The sequence below is a fragment of the Phyllobates terribilis genome, unplaced genomic scaffold, assembly GCF_046119375.1.
Source record: "Phyllobates terribilis strain yellow unplaced genomic scaffold, ASM4611937v1 Scaffold_2__4_contigs__length_985480577, whole genome shotgun sequence".
NCBI lineage: Eukaryota > Metazoa > Chordata > Amphibia > Anura > Dendrobatidae > Phyllobates > Phyllobates terribilis.
The window spans coordinates 605,785,455-605,800,655 of NW_027362762.1; positions in this window are offsets into that span (position 1 = coordinate 605,785,455).

Sequence of the window (15,201 nt, forward strand, 5' to 3'; positions counted from 1 at the left end):
AAGAAGCAATGGTGCCACCCGCAGACACTGTTCCTGGACCATGGGGTTCGGCCCAAAAAGTCAGGTGCTTTGCTGCCATGTGCCTGATCATGCTGGAAGTGGTCAGGCTGGTCGTTTTGCCACCCCTGATGATGCTAGCCTGGCAGGTGTTGCAAATGGCCTTTTTGAAGTTATCGACAGAGTCTTTAAAAAACAGCCAGACTCGGGAAGACCTAACAGTTGTACTGGCAACTTCCTTTGTGTTGGTGTTACGGGGAACTGTTGCCTGCCTTCTGTCTGCAGCCACCCCACTGCTTCTTCCTGCCTGTTGGGGTGCTCGGCCTCCCTCCCCCTGTATGCTGCTGTCCACGCTCAGCATGTCATCCTGCCAGGTTGGTTCAGTTACTATATCATCCACCACCTCGTCTTCCACTTCCGCACCCTGGTCCTCCTCCAGGCTTTCTGGCAATTGTGTCTCATCATCGTCCACCTCTTGTGACACTTTCCCACCGTCGCCTTCAAGTGGCCGTGGCTGCTCAAATATTTGGGCATCGCTACACGCGATCTCCTCTTGCCCCGCTTCAAGTGGACCGGGCGAGAGGCCCGAATCTATAAATGGAAACGTGAATTGCTCTTCAGAGTTTCCAAGTGTGGGATCAGTTGTCTCTGGGTACTCAGCATGGTGGGAGGAAGGAGGATCAGGGTAATGAATATGCGGTCCAGGCTCACGGCTCCTGAGACTTGATCGTGTGGAAGACAGGGTGGTGGTGGTGGTGGTTAAGTGACTGGAAGCATTATCCACTATCCAACCAACAACCTTTTGACACTGCTCTGGGTTCAATAGTGGTGTGCTGTGGTCCCCTATTAATTGGGACAGGAAGGTCAGGCGAGAAGATGTGGGTCTTTGTTGTGGCACAATTTCGGCTTGCCCACAGCCTTGTCCTCGGCCTCTGCATTACCACCACGTCCAGTTCCCTGTCCCTTGCCACGTGCCTTGCCCATTTTAAATGGAGGACAGTATTTTCCACGCTCACTACAAATGACTGAGTTTGGAGCAAATTTATATGTGATCTGTGTGACAGAGAAAACATAGTTTTAAATACCTGGCCTGTAGGTAAGTAGTTTGACCAGCAAACTGCTGTGAATTGCTTCACTGACACACTGAAAAAAAATTTTTAAAGGAGGCCAGAAATGGCAGTATTTTCTGAAAACGTATATGTAACCCGTGAGACGGAGAAAACACAGTTTTAGATACCTGGCCTGTACGTAACTGTTTTTAACAGCAAACCAGTGTCAAAAAGTTTGCTGACACACTGAAAAAAAAATTTAATGGAGGCCAGAAATGGCAGTATTTTCTGAAAACGTATATGTGATCCGTGTGACGGAGAAAACAGTTTTAAATAGATGGCTTTTTTTTTTTGCAATATGGAAAGGACCTGGCTGTATTCTGCAGTGCCAACAAGCAAATGGCGCAGAAAAAACGTGTTCTCTGGTTTGCTTTTTAAGCAAATAATGAGGATTAAGATGCAAAAAAAATTATTCCTGGCCCCTGAGACCTGGGCCTATTTCCAGAAATATCTAACAGCAGCAGTCGACAGAACTGGAATGGAGCCTCTTGTGCTATGTGCACTGCAATCTGTTATATACACTGCCTGCCTGCCTATATACACTGCCTGCCTGATATCTCTGCAGATGGATTAGTCCTCAAAAGGACTGTTTGTTAAGATGGATATGTGTAATGTACGGTTTTTCTCCCTACACTACCTAATACACAAGCAAATCTCCCCCTGACACAGAAGCAGATCTCCCTATACTGTCTGATCCGGAGTGACTGACGAGCATGGCGGCGCCAGGTCTGATATACACCTGATGACGCTGTGCGGCAAGCCAATCACTGTAATACCCACAACCAAGATGGCTACGTAAATGTGACGCCCTGCGGCTGCAGGCTGTCACAGAACTCCTGGGTGTTGCACAGACGGATTCTCCTCAGTGGCCTCAATACATGCAGACACCTCCACCCAAGTCCACTAGATGGAGCCCTGTCAGGTATATATATACTGGGGGGTGGAGTTCAGGAAGTCAGTCAGTGGGAAGCAGTGAGTGTGACACAATGCTGCAGCACCAGACAAGTTGAAGTCTGTGTGGCTAAAAGCCAGACTAGGCCCAAGCTGCGGCCTAGCCTGGCCAGTGAGGGCCTAGAGTGGGCCAGAAAGCAGAGTAGGAGGAGAGCCATCAGGGACAGAGGAACCAAAGAGGGTTCGTCCCCTGATGCAAGCCGGGCACCGGGCCCGAGCCTGAGCCTATTGGGACCTCCATGCCCAGTAGGGAATCCGGCATACTGAGGAGGATTTCATATCCCTCAGTCCACCCGTAAATACCACACATTCAGAGGACTAGGTACCACGAAGGCCCCAGTGTCCAGGGATCGTGGTAACCAGTAGGAAAGCCCTCACCACCAAGCAAAATGGGTGAGAGAGAAACATCAAGGGAGCTAGACCCTGTTCCAGGCAGGTCAGAAGCTCCCGGGAGAGAGACAGGAAGATACAGAAAGGAGGCCTTACACCTGCTCACTGGGGAGCAAGTCCAGAATTGCACACCACCTACCAGTCCCCGGACCATTCCTGACTACCATCATCAGTAAAGGTACTGAAGCGAATCCCTGTGTGCGTGTCTGTTCTTCCTCTGACCTGGCTGGGTCCCCTCTCTCCTGCATTCCTTGACACCATCCCTGCCCTGGGGGCCTGTTTCCCCTGCGGGGAGCAGAAACACCTCAGCTGCCATCCCAACACCTCCGGAGGTCTGAAGCAGCGCTGGTAATCATTACCAGGTACCACAGGTGGCGTCACAAACTGTTTATTTATTTTATCCAAGTTCCAATTCCCTTTTTCAAGAGTGACCCCAGGGTATGGGCCCGGGAGCCGACCACCGCGACACCCCCAAACCAGGCAAAGACCCGGGTACCGAGTCGTTGCCATCCCCTGGGCGCGATATTACTATTCCTGGCGTCACGAACAGGATATCATGCTTGCTGCCACCAGGTACTGTGCGCCTTAGAGAACTGTGTCGCATACCGTGGTGAAGTTTTCCCGACAATTGCCGCTGTTTCCCGCCATTGTCCGCCATTTTCGAGTCACCGCACGGGAAGAAGAGGAGCGTAACCACAGAAGCGCGTGAATACCAAGCCCCGCCTCACGCACTGACGCAGTGTCAGGTCCTGGAAGGAGACCGCCGTGCCGGGAAGCGCACGCCCTGACGTCAGAGACGCAAGGTCCTGCACTGGAGTTGCTCGATGGGCAACTCCCCTGTTCCCGTCTGGAGGACCGCAGCTAGCGCTAGAAGACGGAAGGCAGGCCGCAGTTAAGTAGGGGGGCACAGCGATGGTGGATGATCAGCAACACGCTGGTGTCCCAGTTAATGCCCCAGATGACCAGTCTGCACCCGGCGCTGCTCAGGCAGGAGCAGTTGCCGCACCAGCAGGAGCTGTGGCACAGATGGGCCCGGGAGCCGACCACCGCGACACCCCCAAACCAGGCAAAGGCCCGGGTACCAAGTCGTCCCCATCCCCTGGGCGCAACATAATTACATGGCAGGTAATCCCTGCATGTTCATTGGCTCTCTAAAGAGCGCCAAACATGCAGGGAGGGGACCCGAGTTCCCGCCTGAGCAACCCGGAAATACTTGCCGAGCGATGAGCTTGTCGAGCACCATGATGCTCGGGTGAGTACCGAGTAGTGGCGAGCACGTTCGCTCATCACTAAATACTATATAACACCAGCTTGTAAAACGTTTTTAAAATCCGAAATGTTGGTCTGCTGAAATGTATGTTCAGTAAATGCACTCAATACTTGGTCGGGGCTCCTTTTGCCTCAATTACTGCATCAATGCGGTGTGGCATGGAAGCGATCAGCCTGTGGCACTGCTGATGGAAGCCCAGGTTGCTTTGTTGGGTATGGTGTCTCATCTTCCTCTTGACAATGCCCTGTAGATTCTCTATGGTATTAAGGTTAGGCAAGTTTGCTGGCCAATCAAGCACAGTGATACTGTTGTTTTTAAGCCAGATATTGGTACTTTTGGCAGTGTGGACAGGTACCAAGTCCTGCCGGAGAATGAAATTTCCAACACCAAAAAGCTGGTCGGCAGACGGAAGCACGAAGTGCTCTAAAATTCCATGGTAGACAGCTGCACTGACTTTGGTCTTGATAAAACACAGTGAACCTACACCAGCAGATGACATGGCTCCCCAAACCATCACTGATTGTGGAAACTTCCCACTAGACCTCAAGCAGCTTGGATTGTGTGCCTTACCACTGTTCCTCCAGATTCTGGGACCCTGATTTCCAAATAAAATGGAACATTTTCTTTCATCTGAAAACAACCTTGGACCATTGAGCAACAGTCCAGGTATTTTTATCCTTGGCCCAGGTAAGATGCTTCTGGCAATGTCTATTGGCCATGAGTGGCTTGACACAAGGAATGCGACACATGTAGCTCATGGCCTGGATACATCTGTGTGTGGTGGCTCTTGAGGCTATGACTCCAGCAGCAGTCCACTCCTTGTGAATCTCCCCCAAATTTTTGAATGGCCTTTTCTTAACAATCCTTTCAAGGCTGCGGTTATCCAGGTTGCTTGTGCACCTTTTTCTACCACACTTTTTCCTTCCACTCAACTTTCCATTAATATGCTTGGATACAGCACTATGTGAAAGCCAGCTTCTTTAGCAATGACCTTTTGTGGCTTACCCTTCTTGTGGAGTGTGTCAATGACTGCCTTTTGGACATCTATCAAGTCACAAGTAGTGATGAAAGAACGTGTTTGCCACTACTCAGTGCTCACCCGAGCATAACGGTGCTCGACAAGCTCGGCGAGTATTTCTGAGTTGCTCGGGCAGGACCTCGGGTCCTGGCCCTGCATGTTTGGCGCTGTTTAGAGAGCCAATGAACATGCAGGAATTGCTTGCCATGCACTGTAATGCCGTAGCCATGTTGGTTGTGGGCATTAGAGTGAGTGGCTGGCCGCACAGTGTCATCAAGTCTATATAAGACCTGGAGCCGCTATGCTCATCCCAGTCTACCCAATATACAGGCAGAGTAGGGTAGGGAGAGCAGCTGCTGAGTCAGGGAAATATTTGCTTGCTTATTGTTAGTGCAGGTATTCCATAACATACATATGTGTATATATATATATATATATATATATATATATATATATATATAGACACATGTAGCACCCTGAGGATTCGGCTGCTACAGGGGTATTGCACCTCAACCCAGAGGTGTGATATTCCACTCCCGGGTAAGGATGGAGTGTGGGACTGAGCTCGGTAGGCTGCATGCACTACACACATCCCATTTCCGAGGAGCAGACCGACGGTACTCCCACTTAGAAATGTGCAGGTACGACCGAGTCTGTTCCTGGCTGGAGTGGGAGGGGGGTGGTACATCCCAAGTAGTGTAGGGGCAGATAGGGGGAGCAGCCTGGGTAAAGTTAGGAGCTCATTGGGTGCTGGTCACCTGAGCTCACACATAGAGGGTGTATATAAGGTGGTCACCAACTAAGAACAGGGTCAGATGCAGAGAACAAGTCAGGAGCAGAGGAGAAGAAAGACCCAGAGTGAGAGAGGAGAAGAGAGAGACCCAGAGGGGGAAACAGCAGAAAAGGACTCCAAGATCCCAACTTAAATCCCCGGGTGAAGAGTCGGCATCAGGGTACCGGAACCCAAGCTGGTGGGGGTAAAAACATTCCCCAGCCAGAGACCGGAGACCGTGGGCAGCGTTTGCCACGGTCACCCACCACATCCACCCCGAAGGCACACCACATGAAGGGTCAGGGAACCCAAGGCCAAGGGTGTCCCAACAGAAGGCCCGAGGGAGCTGGACCTAGGTGGATCACTGGTGGGGACGGCCAGAGAACGGGACAGAAGGAGAGCTCAGGGCCACGCTCCGGACTTGTTTGGGGGTTGGCTGGATCCAGGACCTGGTGGACGCAGCACGGCTCGGGTGGTCACTCGAAGCTGGAGTGACCAGTACAACATCTGCAGTAAGTAAACACCCTTAACTGCACAACCCGACTCTGTCTTCACTGCCGTCTGCACTGCACCACCACAACCCCCATCCTCTGCACCTGTCCCCCCTGAGGCTATACCCCTCCCGTTGGGGGTTATCCCACCAAGCTGCGCACCCTCCATCAGCCTCAGCGGACCCTGCTGCAGCGGCGGCCACAGTGACCGCATCACAACGGGTGGCGTAGTCGACACAAAAGAACTCTTAATAACATCTGTAGGACTGCCACATAACACTGAGTTTGACGCCCTGGGCACGGGCCGGGTCACAGCCGCTCGGAGACTACAACCCCCCCCATCTGATCCGGTGCCGGGTATTCCCCTCAAAAAGGAATATGTCCCAGGGGGCGCGTCAACTTTGGCGTAGTCGGCAGGATTACGTGCCCGCAACACCCGGGTGCTGCGTGCCTGAAGAAAAGTGCAAGTTTACCTCAGAAAGAAGTCTCCCGCCGGTTCCGGAGGGTCCACGCCATCGGACCCCATCACAGGTCGTTTCCCGCCGATTGTCCGCCATTTCCAGCTTGTTCCCGCCATCTGCAGAGTTTCCCGCCACTGGGCGACGCTTCCCGCCAAATCCGAAGATTTCCCGCCTTGGAAGAGCAGCGGACGCCATTATGGGCGTGCCAAAGGAGGGCAAGAGGCCGCCTTCCATCGTGGGCCAGGACAGAAAATGGCGCCAAAAGTGGAAACCGCCCCCACCAACAGAGACTGTGATGCTGGAGGTGTCTGTCAGCGTGAAAGAACTACCCCTGGAGCTGACAGTCACCGAGTTGCCCCGGGACCGCCCTCGAAGTGGGAGGAGACGAAAGAAAAGAACGAAGATGGGTGCCGCCTGGAGCAGTCTGGAGCGAGCGCACCCGGAGGCAAGAAGCCTGGAGAGGAGTAGCGGAGGAGCTTACCCGGAGATGGAGAGAAAGCAGAACAGCACCGGCCCGCTGGCCAGGAGTCTGCTAGAGACCGAGGAAGGAGAGCGGAGCAGCACCGGCCCGCTGGCCAGGAGCCTGCTGGAAGAAGAGCAGAGCAGCACCGACCCGTTGGTCAGGAGCCTGCTAGACACCACGACCCCACTAGGCCTAGTGGAGGTCCTTGCACAGCTCCCCCGAGACCGGGAGTGTGCACAGACTGCCCTGGAGGGCCTCGCACGGAGGATGGCCCGGGTACAGCGCGAGATATTGGCGGAATGGAGCCGGGAGATGGCCCAGCAAGCTGAGACCAGTCAACGGAGCACGCTACCCTGGAAGAGGAAACAGACCGCCTCTGAGGATGGCGCGGGAGGACCAAAGGCCGGAGACGGCGCCGAGAAGGGAGCCGGACGCAAGGAGGCAGGTAAAGGGGACGCCTATACCCCAAGCCGGGAAACCGCCCACCTGCCCCAGCTCCCCGTCGCAGAGCCCGAAAGTCCCCCTGCTGTGCCCGTAGCCGCCATGTCACCGCTATGGACTAGGCCCCGACCGGAAGCCGCCGCAGCGACCCCTGTGACGTCACGCGCCTCGACCCGGAGCGTGACAAAGCAGGAAATACCACCAGCCTGGTCGCAAGGCCTAGTACCCCCGGGCGCCGCATCACCAACAGCGCCCCCTACCTCCGCGGAGCCTCCGGCCTGGTCGCAAGGCCAGGTAGCCCAGGGCGCCGCCGTAGTAACGGTGCCCTTCACCTTCCAGGTGCCCCAGGCCTGGCCGCAAGGCCTGGGCAATCCGGGCGCCACCACCACCGCGCCCGCGCCCGTAAAACCAAGGGTGCCACACCTGGGGGAGGACTTGTTCAGCCAGCTCACATGGCCGGACGGGCGGCCCTTCATCTGGCCCGAAGAATTCCATGAGCTGGAACGGCAGCAGAGACTAGGGCCCTTGTGTGAGCCCCTGATTCCGGCTCCGAAGCCCGTGGCACGGGTCTCGCCTCCTCTGGAAGAAGCCCAATTTGAGTGGGACCCCACCGGAGAAGACCTAATGGGGTTCACTCAGGAAACCAGGGCAGCTGCAGCGGAGCGTGCTGAGTGTTGCCGACAGCAGCTCGAAGAGTTTGCGAGGGAGCGGAGAGAGAGGCGGGTCCGGGAGCAACAGGCCCAAGTACGGAGCGCCGAGCAGAAGAGCCGAACCAGGAGGGACCCCCGTGCAGCGCACAGTCCCCGTACCACCGGGACTGTAATAAAGTTTAACCTGCAGCATGGGTGGGGCTTCATCAGAGACAACAACACCCCCGGCGACGTCTTTGTCACGCGCAGAGATGTGGAGTCCCATCTGCCGGAGGGGCACAGAGGTCGTGACCTTTATATCGGGGACGAGGTCACCTTTACCCGGCACAAGTGTGCCAAAGGACCTTACGCCCTCCATGTGCATCGCCTGACAGAGGAGGAGCTGCGATGTGAGGAGGAAGAGCAAGAGGATCCGGATGGGTCTGAAGCTGAGATCCCCAAAGAAAGAGCAGGAGGAAGACGTTGTTGAGTACAGCGGAGTAGTTGCTGTAAATAGTTACCCGACCGGGTACCAAAGAAACTGTTGCTACATAAATATAGTCCCCGTTGGGACCAGCTGAGTGAACTGTTTACCCGTTTACCCTTAATCCCACAGGCTGAGGACTGTGAGCAGCCATTCCCTTCCCTTTACCTGGCCGAGGACTGAGAGCGGCCACTACCCCTGTATATAGTTGCGCGTCCTAAAGCGCCCCTACCGGTTTTATAAGAAAACCAGTTTTCCAGAGAGACTGTCGCACTTTACCCGGTCACACGTTGCACAGTGACCGGAGGAGGAGCCAGAGGCGACGAGAATGTTTTATATTGATATATATATATATATGTTGTTTTATATGTTTTATATGTTTATGAAAAAAAATGTATGTTTTGGTGTTATGTCTTACAGCCCGAGGACGTGCTGTGATTTACCAGGGGGGAATGTAGCACCCTGAGGATTCGGCTGCTACAGGGGTATTGCACCTCAACCCAGAGGTGTGATATTCCACTCCCGGGTAAGGATGGAGTGTGGGACTGAGCTCGGTAGGCTGCATGCACTACACACATCCCATTTCCGAGGAGCAGACCGACGGTACTCCCACTTAGAAATGTGCAGGTACGACCGAGTCTGTTCCTGGCTGGAGTGGGAGGGGGGTGGTACATCCCAAGTAGTGTAGGGGCAGATAGGGGGAGCAGCCTGGGTAAAGTTAGGAGCTCATTGGGTGCTGGTCACCTGAGCTCACACATAGAGGGTGTATATAAGGTGGGCACCAACTAAGAACAGGGTCAGATGCAGAGAACAAGTCAGGAGCAGAGGAGAAGAAAGACCCAGAGTGAGAGAGGAGAAGAGAGAGACCCAGAGGGGGAAACAGCAGAAAAGGACTCCAAGATCCCAACTTAAATCCCCGGGTGAAGAGTCGGCATCAGGGTACCGGAACCCAAGCTGGTGGGGGTAAAAACATTCCCCAGCCAGAGACCGGAGACCGTGGGCAGCGTTTGCCACGGTCACCCACCACATCCACCCCGAAGGCACACCACATGAAGGGTCAGGGAACCCAAGGCCAAGGGTGTCCCAACAGAAGGCCCGAGGGAGCTGGACCTAGGTGGATCACTGGTGGGGACGGCCAGAGAACGGGACAGAAGGAGAGCTCAGGGCCACGCTCCGGACTTGTTTGGGGGTTGGCTGGATCCAGGACCTGGTGGACGCAGCACGGCTCGGGTGGTCACTCGAAGCTGGAGTGACCAGTACAACATCTGCAGTAAGTAAACACCCTTAACTGCACAACCCGACTCTGTCTTCACTGCCGTCTGCACTGCACCACCACAACCCCCATCCTCTGCACCTGTCCCCCCTGAGGCTATACCCCTCCCGTTGGGGGTTATCCCACCAAGCTGCGCACCCACCATCAGCCTCAGCGGACCCTGCTGCAGCGGCGGCCACAGTGACCGCATCACAACGGGTGGCGTAGTCGACACAAAAGAACTCTTAATAACATCTGTAGGACTGCCACATAACACTGAGTTTGACGCCCTGGGCACGGGCCGGGTCACAGCCGCTCGGAGACTACAACCCCCCCCATCTGATCCGGTGCCGGGTATTCCCCTCAAAAAGGAATATGTCCCAGGGGGCGCGTCACACACATACATATACATACACACACATATATACACATACATATACATACATACACTGCTCAAACAATAAAGGGAACACCCAAGTAACACAAACTAGATCTGAATGAATGAAATATTCTCATTGAATACTTTGTTCTGTACAAAGTTGAATGTGCTGACAACAAAATCACACAAAAATTATCAATGGAAATCAAATTTATTAACCAATGGAGGCCTGGATTTGGAGTCACCCCCAAAATTAAAGGGAAAAAACACACTACAGGCTGATCCAACTTTGATGTAATGTCCTTAAAACAACTCCATATTGTCTCACAAGGGGTCTGAGGTTCTCATCTCGGTACCTAATGGCAGAAAGGCTACCTCTGGCGAGCACATGGAGGACTGTGCAGCCCTCCAAAGAAATGCCACCCCACACCATCACTGACCCACTGCCAAATCAGTAATGGTGAAGGATGTTGCAGGCAGCAGATCGCTCTCCACGGCGGCTCCAGACTCTGTCACGTTTGTCACTCACATGTGCTCAGTGTGAACCTGCTTTCATCTGAGAAGAGCACAGGGCGGCAGTGGCGACTTTGCCAATCCTGATGTTCTGTGGCAAACACAAAGCGTCCTGCACGGTGTTGGGCTGTGAGCACAACCCCCATCTGTGGATGTCGGGCCCTCATACCACCCTCATGGAGTCGGTTTCTAACCGTTTGTGCAGACACATGCACATTTGTGGCCTGCTGGAGGTCATTTTGCAGGGCTCTGGCAGTGCTCCTCCTGTTACTCCTTGCACAAAGGTGGAGGCAGCGGTCCTGCTGCGGGGTTATTGCCCTCCTACGGCCCCCTCCATGTCTCCTGGTGTAATGGCCTGTCTCCTGGTATCACCTCCAGCCTCTGGACACTACGCTGACAGACATAGCAAACCTTGCTACAGCTCACATTGATGTGCCATCCTGGATGAACTGCACTATCTGAGAAACTTCTGTGGGTTGTAGAGTCCATCTCATGCTACTACGAGTGTGAAAACACAACAAACATTCAAAAGTGACCAAAACATCAGCCAGAAAACATTGGTACTGAGATGTGGTCTGTGGTCCCCACCTGCAGAACCACTCCTTTATTGAGGGTGTCTTGATTAGAGATGAGCGTTGTTCTACTCGAACTGTTCGCCAATCTCAAATTCGAGCTGTTTTGGGCGGTGTTCGAGCCGGTCGGCGAACACGAACAATTTGAGAAAAATTCGGCTGTTCGAGGTTAAGTTCGATAACTGTTCGTGCACCAAAATCATAACTGGATTTTTTCTCAGTAATGATTAAAATTAATGTTAATACGCAGTTTGAGTGTACAGCGGGGCGGGGGGAGGGGCAGGGGATGGATCTCTGCAGGAACAATGAAGATCTCCATTTTTTTTTCTCTTTCCCGCATTTGCAGTGGGGAGGTGCAATCTGTCAGCCTATCAGCAGCGCACACACGGAGCGAAGTGCTTTTTTTCACACAAGCAAGGGCATGTGTGATTGGCAGTGTATGTCACATGTCCTTGCCCTATAAGACCAAGCCATTTTCCCCGTCGCCACCATTTTCTCACTGCTGCAGCTGCGTGTTAGACGGCACCGCTGTTGCTGTGTGCGCTATACCTTGTTAATTTCAAGCCAATTTTCGCACAAATATACAGATAGCTTGGGAGTAGGGAATAGTTGTGATTGCAGTCCTTTTAAGGACTAGGTTACAGCATTTCCTACGACTTTTATCAAGCAGGTCTGTGCTCTTAAATAGATAGATTGTGGGAGTAAAGACTAATTGTAATTGGAGTCCTTTTCAGGACTAGGTTACATCAGTTCCTATCACTTTTTGCCAGGCAGGTCTGTGCCAGTGCTGTGCAAGTTTTTTTCACAGCATTTGGCTGAATCTAGCAAAGCTAATCCTTTTTAGCCTATTGCAGAGTGTGTTAGTCAGTGGAGTAGCCTATCTGTGTTGCAAGATATACCACCTGTGTATAGAATACCAATTTTTTTACTGCACCTAGTGAAGTAAAATCTTTTGGGCATAGCATCATTCTATTAGTCCATCTATACTGACCTCCATCAGGTTGCAAACTGAATATAATTTTTTTCTGCATCTAGCTCTGAAAAAATATTTGGGCTTCTAGCAGTGTGTGGGACTTGGTCTATTAGTCCATCTATACTGACCTCCATCAGGTTGCAAATTAAAAATAATTTTTTTCTTCATTTAGCTCTGAAAAAATATTTGGGCTTCTAGCAGTGTGTGGGACTTGTTCTATTAGTCCTTCTATACTGACCTACAGCAGGTTGCAAATTGAATATAATTTTTTTCTGCATCTAGCTCTGAAAAAATATTTGGGCTTCTAGCGGTGTGTGGGACTTGGTCTATTAGTCCATCTATACTGACCTCCATCAGGTTGCAAATTAAAAATAATTTTTTTCTGCATCTAGCTCTGAAAAAATATTTGGGCTTCTAGCAGTGTGTGGGACTTGGTCTATTAGTCCATCTATACTGACCTCCATCAGGTTGCAAATTAAAAATAATTTTTTTCTTCATTTATCTCTGAAAAAATATTTGGGCTTCTAGCAGCGTGTGGGACTTGTTCTATTAGTCCATCTATACTGACCTCCATCAGGTTGCAAATTAAAAATAATTTTTTTCTGCATCTAGCTCTGAAAAAATATTTGGGCTTCTAGCAGTGTGTGGGACTTGGTCTATTAGTCCATCTATACTGACCTCCATCAGGTTGCAAATTAAAAATAATTTTTTTCTGCATCTAGCTCTGAAAAAATATTTGGGCTTCTAGCAGTGTGTGGGACTTGGTCTATTAGTCCATCTATACTGACCTCCATCAGGTTGCAAATTGAATAAAAAAATTTTCTGCATCTAGCTCTGAAAAAATATTTGGGCTTCTAGCGGTGTGTGGGACTTGGTCTATTAGTCCATCTATACTGACCTCCATCAGGTTGCAAATTAAAAATAATTTTTTTCTGCATCTAGCTCTGAAAAAATATTTGGGCTTCTAGCAGTGTGTGGGACTTGGTCTATTAGTCCATCTATACTGACCTCCATCAGGTTGCAAATTAAAAATAATTTTTTTCTTCATTTAGCTCTGAAAAAATATTTGGGCTTCTAGCAGTGTGTGGGACTTGTTCTATTAGTCCTTCTATACTGACCTCCAGCAGGTTGCAAATTGAATATAATTTTTTTCTGCATCTAGCTCTGAAAAAATATTTGGGCTTCTAGCGGTGTGTGGGACTTGGTCTATTAGTCCATCTATACTGACCGCCATCAGGTTGCAAATTAAAAATAATTTTTTTCTGCATCTAGCTCTGAAAAAATATTTGGGCTTCTAGCGGTGTGTGGGACTTGGTCTATTAGTCCATCTATACTGACCTCCATCAGGTTGCAAATTAAAAATAATTTTTTTCTGCATCTAGCTCTGAAAAAATATTTGGGCTTCTAGCAGTGTGTGGGACTTGGTCTATTAGTCCATCTATACTGACCTCCATCAGGTTGCAAATTGAATAAAAAAATTTTCTGCATCTAGCTCTGAAAAAATATTTGGGCTTCTAGCGGTGTGTGGGACTTGGTCTATTAGTCCATCTATACTGACCTCCATCAGGTTGCAAATTAAAAATAATTTTTTTCTGCATCTAACCCAGCCAATAGTTTTGGCCTAATACCACAGTTTGGCCACTCAGCTCTGCTCGGTTACCATCCATTGTTTTTTTGTGCAAACAACTCCAGAGTTGTGAATTAGTTAACCACCAAAATGAGTGGAAAAAGGCCTGCTGCTGGTGGAAAGGGGAATAGGCGTGTTGGGAAGGGGAAAAAAGGTTGTGTCCGTGGGGTAGGTGCAGAAGAAAGACCATCTTCCAGCCAAACTAAAATGTCTACTTCTTTTAGCGGACAATGTGATAAGATCCCTTTCTTACGGCCACGCCAATCGCTACAAATTCCAGATGAGGCACAAAAACAGCAGGTGCTTCAACGGATATCAAGTGCTCCTTTAAGTGGGCTCTCCTCCACATCAACTTCAACATCACAAATACTCCAGTCCTCAAAGGTGTCACCCAAATCGCACTAGCTTCCTCACAGCTCCCAAATCTCCAGCTGCCCGTCTGAGTATGAGGTAGAACAGATGGTTGAGTCTGCAGAGCTGTTTACTCATACTATAGCCTGGGAATCAGAGGTCGACTCCAGCGCTTCTGTGAATCCAGACGAGGAAATGATCTGCACTGATGCCCAGAATCTTTATGAGTCGGATCCAGGACCAGACGCAGAAGGTTCTGACCATAATGTAGACCCTCATTCCCAAACTGTAACTCCTGTTGGTGGAGACAATGAGGAAGACGATGATAAGACTCAAATACCTGATTGGAGCGACAACTTTAGTTTTTTGTCAGGGCAGGAACAGGTTGGCTCTGAGGACGACGGGTGTGATAACGCACAGGGTGATGATGATGAGGTCGGAGATCCCACTTACTGTCAACCCACAGTCAGCCAAGAGATGAGGTCAGCAGAGGAGGTGGAGGAAGATGCTAGTGACGACGAGGTCAGGTTGTGCCTTCCTGGACAGAGACGTAGTACTGGAAGCACGTCAACAACTGCATCCTCAAACACAACTCTGCCTCTCACCACAAGTCGTGGTGGCTCTTCAGGTCGCATGGGTGCTAAGCCTTGCATAGCCTGGGCATTTTTTCAGATCGATAAAGATGACCCAACTCGTGTTATCTGTAACATTTGTCAGCAAAAGCTAAGTAGAGGCCAAAAAATACATAGTTTGAGTACTTCATGCATGAACCGGCACATGGACATGAAGCATAAGTTGCAGTGGGAAGCTCAGTGTGCTACAATGCGGCCTAGCCGGCCGGGCCAACCACCGTCTGCCATATCTTGTGCATCCGCGGCCTCTTCATCCTCTGTGACTGGGGGGACAGCAGTCACACCTGTTTTGGGGCGCAGACCTGCCACCTCTTTACCCGCAACAGCCAGCGTGATTGGCAGGTCATCATTTTCTTTGGAGGTGGTAACACCAGCTGGTCTTGAGCGCTGTCCGACATCGATAGCACCACCTTTGGATCAAGGCAA